The sequence below is a fragment of the Ovis canadensis genome, chromosome 2 (assembly GCF_042477335.2).
Source record: "Ovis canadensis isolate MfBH-ARS-UI-01 breed Bighorn chromosome 2, ARS-UI_OviCan_v2, whole genome shotgun sequence".
NCBI lineage: Eukaryota > Metazoa > Chordata > Mammalia > Artiodactyla > Bovidae > Ovis > Ovis canadensis.
The window spans coordinates 35,751,735-35,773,495 of NC_091246.1; the positions used below are offsets into that span (position 1 = coordinate 35,751,735).

Here is a 21,761-nt window from a genome sequence, read left to right on the forward strand (position 1 = left end):
CAACTGGAACCAACCTCCTGGAGCCAATAAATATCTGGAAGTTGATGTAAAAGTGGTTAAATATATTCTATTTTTGTGTGATGCAGTTTTATTACTAGACCATAGGAATCTGTGATAATGGGTAATTCAAAGAAAGTTATGTCAAATATTTACTAATAACATATGCCAGTGCTGACTTGGCCCAGCCAGTGGATAAAACAAACCCAGCAGGCTATGGTGAAATGCTCATTCTGAATTTGCAAAGGTTGGGGGCTACTTTGGATTCAGAGACACTCTTATGTCTGGCGGCATAAAGCAGCCACCAAGATTAAGAGATTTGCCCACAGTAAGGAATTTAACCTAGGTTGCATAATTCCAAATCCTTTTACTTTATCCTTGAGTGATCAATTCATCCCAATTTACCTGGGACTGTCCAGGTATTAACCGTAGGACATCCCCCATTCCCCAGATATCAGCACCAGGATAGCAGATCAACACCAGGATAGTTAATCACCCTTAGTCCCTCATATTCAGGGAATGAGAATGGGAAAACTAGGGTAAGTGGAACATGAGAGAGCAGATGACTGTTTTGTTTGTAAAGGCTGGCTCACATTGTTTCCAGTCTAATCAGTGCAAAGGAACAAAGATGTTATCAGTTGCTTAGATGTTAATTTCATAATTTCAGTTCAGTTCAGTCGCTCAGTTGTGTCCGATTCTTTGTGACCCCATGAATCGCAGCACACCAGGCCTCCCTGTCCATTACCAACTCCCAGAGTTTACTCAAACTCATGTCCATCGAGTCAGTGATGCTATCCAACCATCTCATCCTCTGTCGTCCCCTTCTCCTCCTGCCCTCAATCCCTCCCAGCATCAGAGTCTTTTCCAATGAGTCAACTCTTCACATGAGGTGGCCAAAGTACTGGCATTTCAGCTTTAGCATCATTCCTTCCAAAGAATACCCAGGACTGATCCTTAGAATCCAACCCATCTGCAGTGATTTTGGAGCCCAAAAATATAAAGTCTGACACTGTTTCCCCTGTTTCCCCATCTACTACCCACGAAGTGATGGGACCAGCTGCCGTGATCTTAGTTTTCTAAATGTTGAGCTTTAAGCCAACCTTTTCACTCTCCTCTTTCACTTTCATCAAGAGGCTCTTTAGCTCTTTACTTTCTGCCATAAGGGTGGTGTCATCTACATATCTGAGGTTATTGAGATTTCTCCCAGGAATCTTGATTCCAGCTTGTGTTTCTTCCCGCCCAGTGTTTCTCATGATGTACTCTGCATATAAGTTTAATAAGCAGGGTGACAATATACAGCCTTGGCATACTCCTTTTCCTATTTGGAACCAGTCTGTTGTTCCATGTCTAGTTCTAACTGTTGCTTCAATTTAGTAGCTGGTAATATCAATAACCTCAGATATGCAGATGACACCACCATATGGCAGAAAATGAAGAGGAATTAAAGAGCCTCTTGATGAAAGTGAAAGAGGAGAGTGAAAAGTTGGCTTAAAACTCAACATTCGAAAAACTAAGATCATGGCATCTGGTCCCATCACTTCATGGCAAATAAATATGGAAACAGTGGAAACAGTGACAGACTTTATTTTCTTGGGCTCCAAAATCACTGCAGATGGTGACTGTAGCTATGAAATTAAAGGACGCTTGCTCCTTGGAAGAGAAGCTATGACCAACCTAGCTAGCACATTAAAAAGCAGAGACATTACTTTGCCAACAAAGGTCCATCTAGTCAAAGCTATGGTTTTTCCAGTAGTCATGTATGAATGTGAGAGTTGGACCATAAAGAAAGTTGAGCACCAACTGATGCTTTTGAACTGTGGTGTTGGAAAAGACTCTTGAGAGTCCCTTGGACTGCAAGAAGATCCAGTCCATCCTAAATGAGATCAGTCCTGAGTGTTCATTGGTAGGACTGATGTTGAAGCTGAAACTCCAATACTTTGGCCAACTGATGTGAAGAGCTGACTTATTTGAAAAGACCCTGATGCTGGGTAAGATTGAGGGCAGGAGGAGAAGGGGACGACAGAGGATGAGATGGTTGGATGGCATCACCGACTCAACGGACATGGGTTTGGGTGAACTCCAGGAATTGGTGATGGACAGGGAGGCCTGGCGTGCTGCGGTTCATGGGGTCACATAGAGTCGGACATGATTGAGCGACTGAACTGAACTGAACTGAATCTCTGCCTTCAAGGCATTTCTGATCTACTGGAAGAGCTGAGACTTATAAACACATGAAAAGATAAGCAATAATGAATATTAGGTAAAGTAGTACATTTTTGTGTCAAATGAGTGATATAAAAAATAAATGACAATACCCTTGATTATCATTATTTCACCTTTTTCATTATACTGTGAATGCTTTGAGGGTATATAATTTGTAACCTCAGCATCTGCTTTTTGAGACATTTTATTTTTAGCAGGCTTTCCAGGTGATCTAAAGTACAATAAGGTTTAAGAATCAGTATTGTAGATAATAGGGAGGAACTGAGTTATTTGAAGCAAGAAGGTGAAGATTCATCTAGCAGAATGCAAGATGAAGCAGAGTACAGAAAAAAATGGAGATCAAAGATACAGAATGAAAGCTGCTATATTTCTCCACTCATGAGATAATAAAGACTAGAAACACTAGGAAGAGCATAAAGGGAAAGGAAGGGTTAGGCATGGAAGGCCCTGAGCAGAAGGAATCACCAAATTTAGTGACTGAGTGTTTGCTAGAGAAGGAGAATGAAAAATAACTTCAGAGCTTATCATAATTTGGTGAAGCTGCAGAATGCAAAATTAATACACAGAAATCTCCTGTATCCCAATGCACTAACAACAAAAGATCATAAAGAGAAATTAAGGAAACAATCCCACTTACTATCACAACAAAAAGAATAAAATACCTAGAAATAAACCTACCTACGGAGGCAAAAGACCTGTACTCAGAAAAGTATAAGATACTGATGAAAGAAATCAAAGACAACACAAACAGATGGAGAGATATGCCATGTTCTTGGATTGGAAGAATCAATATTGTAAAAATGACTGTACTACCCAAAGCAATCTAGAGATTGAGTAAAATCCTTATCAAATTACCAATGACAGTTTTCACATAATTAAAACAAAAAATTACACAGTTGTAAGGAAACACAAGACTGAGTAGTCAAAGCAATGTCAAGAAAGAAAAGCAAAGCTGGAGGAATCAGGCTCCCTGACTTCAGACTATACTACAAAGCTACAGTGATCAAGACAGTATGGTACTGGCAGAAAAACAGAAATATAGGTCAATGGTACAGAATAGAAAGCTCAGAGATAAATCCATACACCTATGGGCATCTAATCTATGATAAAGGAGACAAGAATATACAATGGAAAAAAGACAGTCTTCCATAAGTAGTGCTCAGAAAACTGGACAGCTACATGTAAAAGAATGAAATAAGAACACTCCCTAACACCTTAAACAAAAATAAATTCAAAATAGATTAAAGATCTAAATGTAAACCAGACACTATAAAATTCTTAGATGAAAACATATGCAGAACAGTCTTTGACATAAGTTGCAGCAAGATCTTTTTTGATCCATCTCCTAGAATAATGAAAATAAAAATAACAAATTTTAAAAGGAATCTAATTAAACGTAAAAGCTCTTGCACAGCAAAGGAAACCATAAACAAAAGAACAACCCTCAGAATGGGAGAAATATTCGTAAGTGAAGCAACCAACAAGAGAATAATCTCCAAAATATACAAGCAGTTCAGTATCTTTTCTTATATCTTTCCACCAATCAAAAAATTGGCAGAAGATCTAATAGACATTTCTCCAAAGAAAATATGCCAATGGCCAAAAAGCACATGAAAAGATGCTCAACATCACCAATTGTCATTGTTGTTGAGTCATGCTGAGTCATGTCCTACTCTTTTGCAACCCCATGGACTGTAGCCTGCCAGGCTCCTCTGTCCATAGGATGTCCGAGGCAAGAAGACTGGAGTGGGTTGCCATTTCCTTCTCCAGGGGATCTTCCCTAGCTAGGAATCAAAACTGAGTCTCCTGCATTGGCAGGCGGATTCTTTACTGCCGAGCCTCCGTGGAAGCATTTATTAGAGAAATGTGAATCAAAACTACAATGAGGTATCACCTTACACCAGTCAGAACAGCCATCATCAAAATAATCTACAAACAGGGATTTCTCTGGTGGTTCAGTGGCTAAGACTGTACACTCCCAATGCATGGGGCCTGGGTTCAATCCCTGGTTAGGAAACTAGATCCCCACATGTCTCAACTAAGACTATGCGTGCAGCAACTAAAGATCCCACATGCTTCATCTAAAGATCCTGCATGCCAAAATGAAGACCTGGCACAGCCAAATAAATAAATAAATATATTTTAAAAATAAAATCTGCAAACAATAAAGCTGGAGATGGTGTGGAGGAAAGGGAACCCTCTTGTACTGTTGGTGGGAATATAAATTGGTATAGCCACTGTGGAGAAAGGAATATGGAAATTCCTTTAAAAACTAAAAATGGAGCTACCATATAATCCAGCAATCCCACTCCTGGGCATATACACAGAGAAAACTGTAATTCAAAACGATACATTTACCCCAATAGTGCACTGCAGCACAATTTACAATAGCCAGGACATGGAAGGAATCTAAATGTCCATCGAGAGAGGAGTGGATAAAAAAGGTGTGTTACGCATATACAATGAAATACTACTCAGCCATTAAAAAGAATAATGCCATTTGCAGCAACATGGATGGACCTAGAGATTGTTATACTGAATGAAGTCAGACAGAGAAAGACAATATCATATGATATCGCTTATATGTGAAATCTAAAAAAAAAGGAGGGTGTACAAATAAAACTTATTTACAAAACAGAAGTAGAGTCACAGATATAGAAAACAAACATGGTTACCAGGGAATAAGGAGAGGAATAGATAAATCAGAAGACTGCGATTTACATATATATACACTACTATATATAAAGTAGATAACTAATAAGAATCTGATGCATGGCACAGGGAACTCTACTCAATATTCTGTAATGGCCTCTATGGGAAAAGAATATTTTCTAAAAATGAGTGGACATATGTATATGTATAACTGATTCACTCTGGTGTATAGCTGAAACTAACACAACATTATAAATCAACTATACTCCAATAAAAATTTTTAAAAAATGAAAAGAAAAATAACTTTTATGTTTCTTACTTAAGGAACTGGAATAATAATAGCGATAACAACTAGCATGTAATAATCACTATAGGCAGTCACTGCGGCCAGGCTACCTCAACAACCATGCCCAACTCTCTTCTTGTGCTTTCATCTCCCATTACAGAGGCCAAAAACTAAACAGTTTCTTTCACAGCCTCTCTTACAGACAAGAGTGGACATGTGACATATCCTTGGCAATCAAATGTAGGGAGAAGTCCTTTGAAAGACTTCCAGGAAAGCTTTTGTTTTCCTGATGAAAGAGACAGAGGATGCTGGGCCTGCCCTTCTCCTTTCTTGCCTTGAGGGCAGATATGACATCTGGACCTGTAACACCTGGTGACCACAATGTGATTACCATGAAGAAGGTAAGTCAGCATGCTAAAGATGGCAGAGGGGAAGGTAGAAAGAAATGGGGTCTTTGGTGGCACCAATGAACTGATGCGCCAAACCTAGAACTACCCACCTCTAAAATTCTAGTTATGAAAGATAATTAAACATGGTTTTTAGCTTACAGTGCTGTTAATTGGCATTCTGTTACTTGCAACGTAATACAGCCAAACTGATATAAACACCGACTATGTGCCAGGTACTGATCTAAGAAATTTAACTCGATGCTTTACAACAATTTGATGAGGAATGTGTTATTATTATCCCAATTACACAGATGAGGTAATTAAGGCATCAAAAAAGTCAAATAATTTAGCCAAGGCCACCCACCTCATAAGTAGCAGGGCAGGGAATTAAAACTAGACAGTCAGCCTCCCAAGACTTTACCCTTTACCACTACATATCTAGTTTCTCAATATTGGTGAGAGTATAGATAGAAATAAGGATGTTGGGAAAAGGTGTTACTAGCTGGAAATCCAAGTGGAAATGTCCATCAGGCAGTTAGAAATGCCAAGTCTGCAGCACAAGAACATTGACATTATTTAGAACAAGGAGCCACCTCCATTGAAATAAAAGTTGATTTAGAAACTACAAAAGTTCCAAATTGTCTATCTACAAGGTGAGCTGAGCTGAATAGAACCATATATATATATATATATATATATATATATATATATATATATATATATATATATATATATATGGCAAACCTATATTGGTCTGAATAATGATGCTTTGTTGACAAAATGCCTTTGACTACTCAAGAGTTGGCTCCCTTGTTAGTGCGGCATTTATGCTTCAGCTTAGTAGCACATCGTTTAAAGGAATGTTATTAAGTGTTACTCTTCACTTCGTATTGCCAGAGAAGATTGTTGGCAGTGCAGGCCAAGGCAGAACATGACCTCAATCTTCCAGACAGCTGCCAGTTTGCAAGGCTGGGCTGACCTAGCCAAATTACCTGGAATCTGGAATAAGGCCTCCAGGGCCGCTGATTATCCTACCACCTTCAACATCAGGGCAGCCTGTTCTCAGAAAATAGAATGAATGTCGTTTACCTTCATACCACTGAGGTTCAGAATAAAAGATGTTTGTGAGAACCAGAGTGGGAGAAGGAGGGGGAAATAGGTGGCATTCCTTCCAAATAATGGTACTAAGAGCTTCACTTACTGAGCACTGGCTCTGTGTGAGGGAGTGCCTTTTGTGCCTTATCTCACCCAAAGCAAGGTAATTTCTGTTCTGCTTCTATTTTAATGGAATCACAAAATGTCCAGAGAAAATTGTTGTTAATCACTGATAGTACCTTGGCACTTGCCAGTTGTTTTTTGTTGTTGTTTTCCATCATTCCTCAAAGGCTTAATAAAAGGAAACCGCAACTAATACCTGTGACACGGTGATAACTCTCATACAAGGCTGATAACTAGGAAAATAGATCAGTCCTGTGGAAAACAAATTGGCCTGCCTGAGAGATCTGAGAGGTCACCTATATGAAAAAGATACACCTATGAACTCCCCACTGCCAACGTTAAAACGTTGGTATTTACATGGTCCTAGAAATGAAGCCGACCTACTCCATACTGATACAACATAAGGTTATAAATACTCTGCTGCGTTGGAAAAGAACTAAAGAAGGGAAAGATGTAAATTACACAGCCCAGGTATTGGCCAGAATGTTTTGTCCTTTCCTTGGTGACGAGCTTCAGTTCTGATCTAGAAGTTCTGATCTAGACATTCTGATCCTCATCACAAACCACAGATGACACTGGAACAATTTTATTATTAAATGCTTAAATGATGTGACAATCACTTAAGTAACTAGAGTACACATATTAAATCTTTAATTTATAATCCTTTTGCCAAAGCACTTCTGTTAGAACTTAATTTACTATTGCTCTAGATTCACACTCCAAGTCTAATCATTACAATTAATTCCAATCTCCTTAATCAAGGATGCATGTCTTCACTTATTCTCCCTAAAAGTAATAGAGATTATAAATGAATGGATTTCATTACTGTTCATGACTGTGGTCAGTTGTTCTCAGGTCCTTAGTCTGGCACCATTTCCCTCTGGGATGCTCTTTGGAAGCTAAACAATCATAGATTTAGCTGCTAATAACAACAACAACAAAATGGAGCTAGGGAAAAAATACACATCACACTTACTGTAGAGACAAGAATGAAACAGGCTAAATCACCACTGAAGGAGTCAGTGGCCCAAGTCCACTCATGCCTCATGATTGGCAGCTGCAAAGGGTTCCCTCTACCAAGCCCGCTGTCCAAAGGGCAAGAGGTCAGAAAAGCACAGATGCTGACTTGGAGAAGTGGCTCATCCAGCATTAGTGGCTAAAACCAGGCAGACTGGAAAAATACCTATAGGCGGGACCTAACCTAGTATTTACATAAAAACATACAGAGCAGTGACTAGCAAGTCCTTCCACAATTCTGCAAAAGTTGATTATTTGGGGGACTTCCCTGTGGTCCATTGGTTAAGAATCTGCCTGCCAGCACAGGGGATACCAGTTTGATCACTGTTCTGGGAAGATTTCACATGCTGCGAGGCAACTATGCCCATGTGCCACAACCACTGAGTCCATGCTCTAGAGCCAGTGTTCCACAACAAGAGGAAGTTCACTTGCAGCAACAAACACCCAGTGCAGCCAAAAATAAATATAAATCATTTTTTTAAGGTCAATTATTTTCTGTCCCAAAAATGAATGAAGGAGAAGTAAATTCCCTCTTAGACTTCAAAATCCTCCAGATACGCACCTAGTGGAATACTACATGCAGAGTAGGAGATTAATAAATGTTTGTTGGAAGTTAACTGACATGTCCTATTATTGACTCTATATATCATAACTCTATGACAAAATAGGTACTGTTGTCCCCATTTTACTGTGAAGAAACTGAGAAAGACAAGTTTGGTAACTTGTTTAAAAGGAATAAAATCAGGACTCAAACTCAAGTCTTTGTGGTCCCAAAGCTGAAGTTCTTTCTCTTGTGTCATGATGCTACAAACCATCTGCTTTGCAAAATTAAGAAAAGAACTTGGCATCTTTTCTAATTATAACTTTCATAAGACTCTTCTATATATGTAAAATCCCCTTCTATCCAGGTCTCCTTATTCCCTGCAGATGACCTCTTTTATTACTTCATTCAAAATGTGAACAGGCTTCCACATTAACACCACTTCTTTGTCTTTTCTCCCATTCTCCTTTCCTTCACTACTGTCTCAGAGAAAATGGTGACCCTCCAGTTCTGGGTGAGATTTTTATATTCTAGAACTATGGCCCAGTTTGTCCATAATCTCACAGAGAAGGCTCAAGCCCTGGTCAATGCTGCTGTGACTTCCTTGAAGCCTGGACTGGCCATATTTTGGCACTAGGTTTAAGTGGAGTTAGTTCCTCCAACCCTGCTGAGATCCCTATTGCTATTCAGATGTTTAAAAAAATAGTCATTAGTGCTCAAACTAGTGGCTTCAAACAGCTCACAGTTAAATCAAGGAAGCTCCACTGAATGGTCTGGTGGCCACTGAATTTTTAGTGTGGTTTTATGTTGGCGAGATCATAGGCAAGTGCGGCATAATTGGTTATAATGTTTGAAAACCAGTCTTTAACATCTGATTATATTTGGTTTATTATCTGAGTGTCATTGAACCATATGTGACCAGACTGCTATCTGAATAAAGTGATATGTCAAAAATCAGTGTTTTCTCTATCAAACACTACACTACAGTCATGATATTTCTTGGTACTAAGTTGGGTTGCCTTTTACTTTGATACATTAATACAGCTCCAAATGTGTGTCTTTGCTTAGTCTGAAATTGGAAAAGATATGTGCAAATATAACAATGTAGTACATACGTATATGAGGATAACATTTTAATTTGATGGTCTGAAATATATTATACTGTATATATTAAATCATGTCAGTAGTCATAAGGAATAAAGTTTGGACTATTTCTTCTTGCAACATCACAGAAATGCCCTTTTGATAATAGCTATGTCTATAAATGTCAGTGTACTTCTTATCAATTTGAATATAGTCTTCTCAAGAGAGAATAGCAGGCTGTTCTTCTAAACGTGTATCTTTGCAACATCTTTAGCAGTAGGACAGAGTCAATGGGAATCCTGATCTACATTTTAAATCTAAGTTTGATACATATTATATTATTAATCTATTCAGTCTTATGATTTTTAGAACCTATCTTGGCAAAATAAAATATCTAAACAGGATTATACTTTAGTACCATGCATGGGTCTAAATAGCATATTTTATCCTGAAATTAATAGATGTGATTGTTACAAAGAAAAAGGAAAGAAAAAAGAAATGATCTTCCTTTATCTCAAAGTGAAAGCTCCCTCTGTGTCCCTCATTCTCATCCAATCTCTGGGGCCTTACTTCATCAGGAATCCCCACAACTTGACCACATTTAACTACATCTCATTCCTTCTTCTGTGGCTTCTTCCTGCCAATGTATAAATGTTTTGAAGTGCTACCCATCTTAATACACACACACACACACACACACACACACACACATCACCTCCACTGACCAGGCTACTCCTTGAATTACATTCCTGTTCCCACTTCCTTTCCTTTACCACCAAGTTTCTTTGTCAGGGTTTCCGTTTCCTCACCATCTAACCATGTATATCCTCACGAGGTACAAAAAATTCTCTCTTGATAACCACGGAAGGATCAAATCCAATAGCTTTTTCTTTGTTTTCATCCTCCTCAGATTCTCTGCAGCCAGTCACTGTTGCTGCTGCTGCTGAAAGTCACTTCAGTCGTGTCCGACTCTGTGTGACCCCATAGATGGTAGCCCACCAGGCTTCCCGGTCCCTGGGATTCTCCAGGCAAGAACACTGGAGTGGGTTGCCATTTCCTTCTCCAATGCATGAAAGTGAAAAGTGAAAGTGAAGTCGCTCAGTCGTGTCCGACTCTTTGCAACCCCATGAACTGCAGCCTACCAGGCTCCTCCGTCCATGGGATTTTCCAGACAAGAGTACTGGAGTCGGGTGCCATTGCCTTCTCCAGCAGCCAGTTACTACCAACTCCTATTTCTTCATAGCATCTTCTCCCATGATTTTTCATGTGTTCACTCTCAGATCTAGTTCTCATCCTCCGATTTCTCTTTCTCCTTCTGAACCCAAAAGTAAGTACTCCCTTTGGTTATGCCCACAGTTCATTTCTTTTCTCTTTACATTTCTCCTTTGGGAATTTTACTCAATCTTTTCTACCAATCTTATGTCTTGACTAATGCTCAAGTCCACATTTTCAACTGCCTGTTGGACATCTGCCTATCCTCCTGATAACCCAAACTCAGTATGCTCAAAATATAGTGATCTTTCTTCTTGTACATATCTATTAATTATACTGTAAATATTATCTTCTCAATCACTATAGAAAAAAATATTCACAAGCTAAGGCTATAGGTGTCTAATGCTACAGAAGCCAAATATTAACCATAGGAAGTCTAATCTTCGAACAGGATTTTTCTTTTGTTTAAAAATTATTTTTCAAAATTAATGCATATTTTCCTTTAAAAAAAAAAGTTATTTTTATTGCATGCATCTCATGGACAGAAGAGCTTGGCAGACTACAGTCCTTGGGATCACAAAAGAGTTGGACACAGTTGCACCTAAACAACAACAACATAAAACCTTACCCAGAGGTCATTCAGTGCTAACAACATTTTTCTTATGGGTGTTTGTAAAAAAAAAAAAAAAAAATCAGAGACAAAGAAAACAGAAACAGACTCAGATCCAGAGAAAAAGGTATTGGTTACCACAGGGGAGAGGAGGAGGGGAAGGGGCAAAATAGGTAAAGGGGATTAAGAGAACAAACTAGCAGTCATAAGTAAGTCACAGGGATATATGTACAGCAAAGGGAATTTAGTCAATATTTTATAGTAACTTTGTATGGTGTGTAATCTATGAAAATATCAAAGAGCAATATGGATCTAGTCCCATCACTTCATGGCAAATAGGTGGGGAAACAGTGGAAACAGTGGCTGACTTTATTTTGGGGAGCTCCAAAATCACTGCAGATGGTGACTGCAACTATGAAATTAAAAGACGCTTACTCCTTGGAAGAAAAGCTATGACCAACCTCCTGCTGCTAAGTCACTTCAGTCGTGTACGACTCTGTGTGACCCCATAGACGGCAGCCCACCAGGCTCCCCCGTCCCTGGGATTCTCAAGGCAAGAACACTGGAGTGGGTTGCCATTTCCTTCTCCAATGCATGAGAGTGAAAAGTGAAAGTGAAGTCGCTCAGTCGTGTCTGACTCCTAGCGACCCCACTGACTGTAGCCCACCAGGCTCCTCCATCCATGGGATTTTCCAGGCAAGAGTACTGGATTGGGGTGCCATTGCCTACAGCATATTAAAAAGCAGAGACATTACTTTGTCAACAAAGGTCTGTCTAGTCAAGGCTATGGTTTTTCCAGTAGACATGTATGGATGTGAGAGTTGGACTGTAAAAAAAGCTGAGCGCCAAAGAATTGATGCTTGTGAACTGTGGTGTTGGAGAAGACTCTTGAGAGTCCCTTGGACTACAAGGAGATCCAACCAGTCCATTCTAAAGGAGATCAGTCCTGGGTGTTCATTGGAAGGATTGATATTGAAGCTGAAACTCTAATACTTTGGCCACCTGATGCGAAGAGCTGACTCATTGGAAAAGACCCTGATGCTGGGTAAGATTGAGGGCAGGAGGAGAAGGGGACAATAAAGGATGAGATGGTTGGATGGCATCACCGACTCAATGGACATGGGTTTGGGTAAACTCCAGGAGTTGGTGATGGACAGGGAGGCCTGGAGTGCTATAGTCCATGGGGTTGCAAAGAGCTGGACACTACTGAGCGACTGAACTGAACTGACCTGATACCTGAAAATAATATAATATTGTAAGTCAAATATATTTCAATAAATAATCTTTTTAAAAAACCAGAGGCAATTTTTTAACATTGTAGCTGCCTGAGGCCATAGATAAGTTACATTAAAGTGAAAGAAACCAGACACAAAATGTCATTTATTATATTTTTCCATTTATATGAAATGTCCATAATAGGTAAATTCAAAGAGATAGAAAGTAGATTACTGATTCTTAGGGGTTGGGAAGAAGAGGGAATTAGAACTGACAGCTTAATGGTTAAAGAATTTATTTTGGGAATAACGAAAATTATCTGGAATTAATATGATAGTCATGTAACTTTTGAATATATAAAAACCACTGAATTGTTCACTTTAAGTCAGGAAATTTTATGATATGTGATGTCCATTTCAATTTAAAGATAGCAATTTGAAAATTATATGTACCCACAATTTCAATTAATTTAAACAAAAGGAAATTCATAAAAACAGTATTCATAATCCCATTATCCAAATATAATCACTATTACTATTTTGGTCTAATTATTTCTAATCTTCCTCTACTGCATCATTGGTTAAGAGTCCTCAGTTTGGACCCACAATCTGAGTTAGAGTCCTGCACTTACTAATTATACAATCATGGACAAGCTAATTAACCTCTTGGTTTGTTCCTCATCTATAAAATGGAGATAATAATATTGAATTCACACGGTTGTTAGAATTAAGGGGGTTTGAAAATGTAGCACCCTTAAACACGACTGGCACATAATAAGTGTTCAATGTATGCTGGCTATTTTTATTACTGAAGATAGAGCTTTGAATATATTAAAATATCTTATCATTTTTAAAAATTAATTCCACAAAGTGAAGTTGCTGTTTCAAAATATAAGCACATGTAATAAAAGTGTTATTTTAAGGTTGTTTGAGAGTTTTCTATTACTGGAAATGGATATACTACTGAGTGTTCAGAAGTTTGGAAACATGAAAAAAATCAAAATAAAGAAGAAAAATAGCCCTGGAAGAAACAAAGACAATCAAGGAAGAATAAAAGAAATTTTTAAAGTTATATTTGTAATTCTCAGAGAGATTTAAGAAAGTATGAGTCCATAAAAATAAGGATTCTGTGAGAAGAAAACAACTTGTGAAAAGGAAATAGCTTTTGGAAATTAAAAAACACAATTGTCTAAACTAAAATTTATTAAGGAGATAGAAGATAGAGTTGAAGAAATCTCCCAGACTGAAAAACAAAAGGCAAAATAGAAAAAAATATGACAGAGGTAAGACACAGAGTCAATCTGAGAACCCCTCACATTTGACTGATAAGGCGCCAGCAAAAGAGAAGAGGAAAAATGTGGGATTATCAAAGACCCTGTACGATAGGTTTTGCCAAAAGAAGGACATTTTTTTGAAAAAAATCACACCAAGTATCTCACACAATCCGTGAAAACAAACAGACACAAATCTATGAAATTTCAAAATTCCAAAATGAAGGAAAGATCTTAAAACCACCCAAAAGGGGGAAACATATGCACCAACCTGCTTAGCAGCAGCTCAGGTTTCTAGAAATCAATGGTACAAACCCTTTAAATTTCAAATTAATTTTCAATTTAAAGTACTATACCCAAACCTTCAGTCAGTATAAGAAAATAAGGATATTATCAATTGTACAAGAACTAAAATTTTGTTATTCTTTTTACTTCATATATAAAAGGTAACTTCTTTGCAATTTATTTGAGGATGTACTCCAGCAAGAAGAGGGAGTATAGTAAGCAAAGAGAAATAAAAGAAGAAAATTTTTAAAAAAACTTAATATGATAACCCTAAAAAACTGTAGACTTCAATCAATCTAGACTGGAGCAAGAATATAGAGGCCTCTGGGAATCAGTGGTTTATTAGGGCCCTCTCCGACCAGCTCAGAAAAGCCCACTGTTAATTTTCAGGAATACTACAATTCAGCTATTTAAAACATTTTAACATTTGTTATTAAAATTAACTTCTGTAAATTTATAATTAAATAAGTTATATAAAAAATGAAGAAAATAAACATGCAAAACTCTTCAATTCCTAATTATTTTGCTATTATCTGTGTTTTTGAAAGCAGTATATCTACTACTGTGGGCAGGAATCCCTTAGAAGAAATGGAGTACCCATCACGGTCAACAAAAGAGTCTGAAATGCAGTACTTGGATGCAATCTCAAAAATGACAGAATGATCTCTGTTCGTTTCCAAGGCAAACCATGCAATATCACGGTAATGCAAGGCTATGCCCCAACCAGGAACGCTGAAGAAGCCGAAGTTGAACGGTTCTGTGAAGACCTACAAGACCTTAAAGAACTAACACCCAAAAAAGATGTCCTGTTCATTATAGGGGACTGGAATACAAAAGTAGGAAGTCAAGAAACACCTAGAGTAACAGGCAAATTTGGCCTTAGGCCAAATTGAAGAAGGGCAAAGGCTAATAGAGTTTTGCCAAGAGAATGCACTAGTCATAGCAAACACCCTCTTCCAATAACACAAGAGAAGACTCTACACATGGACATCACCAGATGGGCAACACTGAAATCAGATTATATTCTTTGCAGCCAAAGATGGAGAAGCTCTATACAGTCAACAAAAACAAGACCAGGAGCTGACTGTGGCCCAGAACATGAACTCCTTATTACCAAATTCAGACTCAAATTGAAGAAAGTAGGGAAAACCACTAGACCATTCAGGTATGACCTAAATCAAATCCCTTATGATTATACAGTGGAAGTGAGAAATAGATTTAAGGGACTAGATCTGATAGAGTGCCTGATGAACTATGGACGGAGGTTTGTGACGTTGTACAGGAGACAGGGATCAAGACCACCCCCATGGAAAAGAAATGCAAAAAAGCAAAATGGCTGTCTGAGAAGGCCTTAAAAATAGCTGTGAAAAGAAAAGAAGCGAAAAGCAAAGGAGAAAAGGGAAGATATAAGCATCTGAATGCAGAGTTCCAGAGAATAGCAAGGAGAGATAAGAAAGCCTTCCTCAGCAATGAATGCAAAGAAATAGAGGAAAACAACAGAATGAGAAAGACTAGAGATCTCTTCAAGAAAATTAGAGATACCAAGGGAACATTTCATGCAAAGATAGGCTCGATAAAGGACAGACAGTATGGACCTAACAGAAGCAGAAGATATTAGGGAGAGGTGGCAAGAATACACAGAAGAACTGTACAAATAAGATCTTTAAGACCCAGACAAGCATGATGGTGTGATCACTCACCTAGAGCCAGACATCCCTGAATGTGAAGTCAAGTGGGCCTTAGAAAGGATCACTACGAACAAAGCTAGTGGAGGTGATGGAATTCCAGTTAAGCTAATTCAAATCCTGAAAGATGATACTGTGAAAGTGCTGCACTCAATATGCCAGCAAATTTGGAAAACTCAGCAGTGGCCACAGGACTGGAAAAGGTCCGTTTTCATTCCAATCCCAAAGAAAGGCAACGCAAAAGAATGCTCAAACTACCACACAATGCACTCATCTCACACACTAGCAAAGTAATGCTCAAAATTCTCCAAGCCAGGCTTCAGTAATACATGAACCGTGAACTTCCAGATGGTCAAGCTGGTTTTAGAAAAGGCAGAGGAACCAGAGATCAAATTGCCAACATCCGCTGGATCATGGAAAAAGCAAGAAAGGTCCAGAAAAACATCTATTTCTGCTTTATTGACTATGCCAAAGCCTTTGACTGTGGATCACAATAAACTGTGGAAAATTCTGAAAGAGATAGGAATACCAGACCACCTGACCTGCCTCCTGAGAAATCTGTATGCAGGTCAGGAAGCAACAGTTAGAACTGGACATGGAACAACAGACTGGTTCCAAATAGGAAAAGGAGTACGTCAAGGCTGTATATTGTCACCCTGCTTATTTAACTTCTATGCAGAGTACATCATGAGAAACGCTGGGCTGGAAGAGGCACAAGCTGGAATCAAGATTGCCGGGAGAAATATAATAACCTCAGATATGCAGATGACACCACACTTATGGCAGAAGGTGAAGAGGAACTAAAAAGCCACTTAATGAAAGTGACAGGAGAGAGTGAAAAGTTGGCTTAATGGTCAACATTCCAAAAACTAAGATCATGGCATCTGGTCCCATTTCTTAACAGGAAACAGATTGGGAAACAGTGGTAACAGTGTCAGACTTTATTTTGGGGGGCTCCAAAATCACTGCTGATGGTGATTGCTGCTGCTGCTGCTGCTAAGTCTCTTCAGTCATGCTTGACTCTCTGCGACCCCATAAACGGCAGCTCACCAGGCTCCACCGTCCCTGGGATTCACCAGGCTCCACCGTCCCTGGGATTCTCCAGGCAAGAACACTGGAGTGCATCACCATTGCATTCTCCCAATGGTGATTGCAGCCATGAAATTAAAAGATGCTTACTCCTTGGAAGGAAAGTTATGACCAATCTAGACAGCATATTCAAAAGCAGAGACATTACTTTGCCAAAAAAAGTCCATCTAGTCAAGGCTATGGTTTTCCCTGTGGTCATGTATGGATGTGAGAGTTGGACTGTGAAGAAAGCTGAGTGCTGAAGAATTGATGCTTTTGAACTGTGGTGTTGGAGAAGACTCTTGAGAGTCCCTTGGACTGCAAGGAGATCCAACCAGTCCATCCTAAAGGAGATCAGTCCTGGGTATTCTTTGGAAGGACTGATGCTGAAGCTGAAACTCCAATGCTTTGGCTACCTAAGCAAAGAGTTGACTCATTTGAAAAGAACCTGATGCTGGGAGGAATGGGGGGCAGGAGGTGAAGGGGACGACAGAGGATGAGATGGTTGGATGGCATCACTGACTCGATGGACATGAGTTTGGGTAAACTCCAGGAGTTGGTGATGGACCGGGAGGCCTGGCATGCTGCGATTCATGGCGTCGCAAAGAGTCAGGCACGACTGAGTGACTGAACTGAACTGAACTGATCCTTTTGAAATAACTTATATGTATTTTATCTGCTTGGTGAAAATAATAGGTAATAAATAAAACAATATGGGCTACCATATATCCCTTCCTGTTTAGTTCCATCATGTTTGTAGATTAAGATTGGCCATAGTGAGTATATTTATAACATGAAAATCATCAAATGTTACAAATCAGGCCTTTATTTATTGTTTTCTTGTCCATCTAGACTTTGGAAAGTGTTAGATAAAATGTTAATAATAGACTTAACTTTAAAGTGTGTCATATCTATAACTATTACATTATAAATAGCACAAAAATTGTCAACTCATGATTGACTTGCAACCATGGGTTGGCTACAGATAAAGAATTTGGCAAAAGTCAGCATTCTTGAGAGTTAATTGGCTATATGGAATTTACAATGAAATAATTTTATATCTTTATTATAATTTATAAATTGTGTGCTACACATCCTTCAGTAAAATTCTAACAAACATATATTCTATATAAAACCCAGTCATTAAACATTTTTTAGGACACCCCTAGACACTGGGGAGTCTAGTGACAAAGTTTGAGGCTTTGATAAAAGAAATTACAGATTCAATTTGAACCTAGTCTCATGAATATTCTGTTTTGAGTGGCTCAAGTTTGGGGACATAGAACTCATAGAAAAAGAAATATAATAACATACATACTTTAAAATTCATCTTCTACCCTCTAAGAACATTGTAACCAAGCAGGATCCTATGGGGCCTTCCCAGGGTCAGGCCCTGTCCCATATCCTCTCCTTCAGCTCCTCTCTGAAGTACCTAAATAACAGTAGCAGGAGCTCTGGGTGCAGAACACCTGGGTATGTCATAAGCCCTCTTGGAGGAGATCGCCATTAACCCCATCATAGAGCAGCCAGAACTTACACAGGAATGGGAAACAAACTCTTGGCAAGCACAAACAGAACCTTGTACATACCAGGACCCAGGAGAAAGGAGCAGTGATCCCACAAGAGACTGACCCAGACTTGCCCGTAAGTGTCCAGGAGTCTCGGGTGGAGGCGTGAGTCAGCAGGGGCCTGCTGCAGGGTTGGGGGCACTGAGTGCAGCAGTGTTGTGTGTGGGACCTTTTGAAGGAAGTTGCCATTATCTTCATTACCTCCACCATAGTTTGGCCTCAGGTCAAATAAGAGGGAGGGAACACAGCCCTCCTTTAATCCAACAGAAAATTGGATTAAAGATTTACTGAGCATGGCCCACCCATCAGAACAAGACCCAATTTCCCCCTCAGTCAGTCCCTCCCATCAGGAAGCTTCCCTAAACCTCTTACCCCTCTCCATCAGAGGGCAGACAGAATGAAAACACAGTCACAGGAAACTAACCAATCTGATCACATGGACCAAGCCTCGTCTGAAAATGAAACTATGAGCCATGCCATGTAGGGCCACCCAAGATAGACAGGTCATGATGGAGAGTTCTGACAGAACGTGGTCCACTGGAGAAGGGAATCACAAACCACTTCAGTATTCTTGCCTTGAGAACCCCATGAACAGTATCAAAAGGCAAAAGATAGGACACTGAAAGATGAACTCCCCAGGTTGGAAGGTGCCCAATATGCTAATGGAGATCAGTGGAAAAATAACTTCAGAAAGAATGAAGAGATGGAGCCAAAGCAAAAACAACACCCAGTTGTGGATGGGACTGGTGATGGAAGTAAAGTCCAATGCTGTAAAGAGCAATATTGCGTAGGAACCTGGAATGTCAGGTCCATGAATCAAGGCAAATTGGAAGTAGTCAAACAGGAGATGGCAAGAGTAAACATTGACATTTTAGAAATCAGAGAACTAAAACAGGCTGGGATGGGTGAATTTAACTCAGATGACCATAATGACTACTAATGTGGGCAGGAATCCCTTAGAAGAAATGTAGTAGCCATTATAGTCCAACAAAAGAATCCAAAATGCAGTACTCGGATGCAATCTGAAAAATGACAGAATGATCTCTGTTCGTTTCCAAGGCAAACCATTCAATATCACAGTAATCCAAGTCTATGCCCCGACCAGTAATGCTGAAGAGCTGAAGTTAAATGGTTCTTAGAAGACGAACACAACCTTCTAGAACTAACACCCCAAAAAGATATTCTTTGTATTATAGGGGACTGGAAAGCAAAAGTAGGAAGTCAAGATATACCCGGAGTAACAGGTAAATTTGGCCTGGAGTACAAAATGAAGCAGGGCAAAGGATAATAGAGTTTTCCCAAGAGAATGCACTGGTCATAGCAAACACCCTTTTCCAACAACACAAAAGAAGACTCTACACATGGACATCACCAGATGGTCAATACCGAAATCAGATTGATTATATTGTTTGTAGCCAAAGATGAGAAGCTCTAAACAGTCAGCAAAAACAAGACTGGGAGCTGACTGTGGCACAGACCATGAATTCCTTATTGCCAAATTCAGACTTAAATTGAAGAAAGTAGGGAAAACCACTAGACCACTCAGGTATGACCTAAATCAAATCCCTTACAATTATACAGTGGAACTGACAAATCTAATCGATTCAAAGGATTAGATTTGATAGACAGAGTACCTGAAGAACTATGGACAGAGGTTCATGACTTTGTACAGGAGGCAGGGATCAAGACCATCCCCAAAGAAAAGAAACGCCAAAAGGCAAAATGGTTGTCTGAGGAGGTTTTACAAATAGCTGTGAAAAGAAGAGAAGCGAAAAACAAAGGAGAAAAGGAAAGTTATACCTACCCATTGGAATGCAGAGTTCCAAGGAATAGCAAGGAACGATAAGAAAGCCTTCCTCAGTGATCAGTGCAAAGAAATAGAGGAAACAATAGAATGGGAAAGTCTAGGGATCTCTTCAAGAAAATTAGAGGTACCAAGGGAACATTTCATGCAAAGATGGGCTCGATAAAGGACAGAAATGGTATGGACCTAACAGAAACAGAAGATATTAAGAAGAGGTGGCAAGAAGACACAGAAGAACTATACAGAAAAGATCTTCACGACCCAGATAATCATGATGGTCTGATCACTCACCTAGAGCCAGACATCCTGGAATGTGAAGTCAAGTGAGCCTCAGGAAGCATCACTACGAACAAAGCTAGCGAAGGTGATGGAATTCCAATTGAGCTATTTCAAATCCTAAAAGATGATGCTGTGAACATGCTGTATTCAGTATGCCAGCAAATTTGGAAAACTCAGCAGTGGCCACAGGACTGCAAAATGTCAGTATTCATTCCAATCCCAAAGAAAAGCAATGTCAAAGAATGCTCAAACTACCACACAATTGCACTCATCTCACATGCTAGCAAAGTGGTGCTCAAAATTCTCCAAGCCAGGCTTCAACAGTAAGTGAACCATGAACTTCCAGATGTTCAAGCTGGATTGAGAAAAGGCAGAGGAACCAGAGATCAAATGGCCAACATCCATTAGATCATCAAAAAAGCAAGAGAGTTCCAGAAAAACATCTACTTCTGTTTTATTGACTATGCCAAAGCCTTTGACTATGTGGACCACAACAAAAACTGGAAAATTGCTGAAGAAATGGGAATACCATACCACCTGACCTGCCTCCTGAGAAATCTGTATGCAGGTCAGGAAGCAACAGTTAGAATTGGACATGGAACTGTTTCTAAGTAGGGAAAGGAGTACGTTGAGGCTGTATATTGTCACCCTGCTTATTTAACTTCTATGCAGAGTACATCATGAGAAACGCTGGGCTGGATGAAGTGCAAGCTGGAATTAAGATTGCCAGGAGAAAGATCAATAACCTCAGCTATGCAACAGACACCACACTTTTGGCAGAAAGTGAAGAACTAAAGAGCCTCTTGATCAAAGTGAAAGAGAAGAGTGAAAAAGTTGGCTTAAAACTCATTATTCAGAAAACTAAGATGGGCATCCAGTCCCATCACTTCGTGGCAAATACGGGGAACAGTGGAAACAGTGGCAGACTTTACTTTTTGGGGCTCCAAAATCACTGTAGATGGTGACTGCAGCTATGAAATTAAAAGACGCTTGCTCCTTGAAAGAAAGTTATGATCAACCTAGACAGCATATTGAAAAGCAGAGACATTACTTTATCAACAACAATCTGTCTAGTCAAAGCTATGTTTTTTCCAGTAGTCATGTATTGATATGAGAGTTGGACTATAAAGAAAGCTGAGCACCGAAGAATTGATGCTTTTGAAGTGTGGTGTTGGAGAAGATTCTTGGAGTCCCTTGGACTGCAAGGAGATCCAGCCAGTCAATCCTAAAGGAAATCAGTCCTGAGTGTTCATTGGAAGGACTGATGTTGAAGCTGAAACTCCAAATACTTAGGTCACCTGATGTGAAGAACTGACTCATTTGAAAAGACACTGATGCCGGAAAGATTGAAGGCAGGAG

At 39.3% G+C, this 21,761-nt stretch overlaps 1 pseudogene; it reads left to right on the forward strand.

The window, feature by feature from the left end:
- The first annotated feature begins 8,861 nt into the window (after positions 1-8,861).
- LOC138931490 (ATP synthase subunit g, mitochondrial pseudogene) lies at positions 8,862-9,177 on the forward strand (annotated as a pseudogene).
- The last annotated feature ends 12,584 nt before the right edge of the window (positions 9,178-21,761 follow it).